This window comes from Geospiza fortis, unplaced genomic scaffold, assembly GCF_000277835.1.
Source record: "Geospiza fortis unplaced genomic scaffold, GeoFor_1.0 scaffold289, whole genome shotgun sequence".
In the NCBI taxonomy this organism is placed as follows: Eukaryota; Metazoa; Chordata; class Aves; order Passeriformes; family Thraupidae; genus Geospiza; species Geospiza fortis.
This window is the reverse complement of record NW_005054478.1, coordinates 1144920-1145885: the sequence shown is the minus strand read 5'-3', so window position 1 is coordinate 1145885 and position 966 is coordinate 1144920.

The window sequence follows — 966 nt, the reverse complement described above, 5'->3', positions numbered from 1 at the left end:
TCCGAGCCCCGAATTCCAGAAATTTTGGGAGCTTTGGAGATGAACCAGCCCAAAAACCCCTGCCAAGGGCAGCGGGTGACACAGGCACAGCTCCGGGTGGCCTTGGGATGTCCCCAGAGGGAGCTCTGCCACCCCCGTGCGATGTTGTTCTGCCTCGGGATGAGGAGGAACTCGCTGTGGTTTTTAATTGATGAATTTCTGGCCGCTGCTCCTGACCAGAGCCTGGCTCCATCCTCTGCCACCCTTTGGGGACGTTTTAGGGATGGCTGGATGGGATTCTCTGCCAGCTTTCCCTTCTCCAGATGCAGCTCCCAGTTTTTCCTCATAAGGATCCCCGAGAGCTCCGGCTTGGATAAATCTGGAATAATTGGATAAATCTGGAATAATTCATTCCAGCAGGGGCACGGCCACACAGCTCCTGCTGTCTCCTCAGCAGCGACATCTCCAGACCCCAAATCCTCTCCGTGGCCTCTCTGGACCCTCTCCTTGTCCTGAGTATCCCAAAATTGGATCCAGGTGGGAATGGGGACATTCCCTGGGAACAGGGATTGGGATCCCACAGGCTGCACCACCCCGCAAACATTCCACAGGATGGGGGAAAATAAAAACTAAAATAGAAAATTAAAAGGAAGCAGATTTTTTTGGAACAAGCCCCGAGGTGCAGGTGGAGCTTTCACCTCCAAAAGCAAAAATTTCCCTTTGGATTGAACCACCCCCAGCCTCACTCTGCCCCCTCCAGCAGCACTTTGGGAGGGATGGGAATTTGGGAATGTTGTGGGTAAAGAATGGGAATGGCCTACAGTAAAAAAGTTGTGGAAATCAGGGGATATTATCATATATTTTCTATTTAGATTTTATATATTATATATGTATTTATCCCCTGATATTATATATATCATTATATATTATTATATTATATTGTGTTATATTCATTATAATCTATTCTATTACATTTTATATATTATA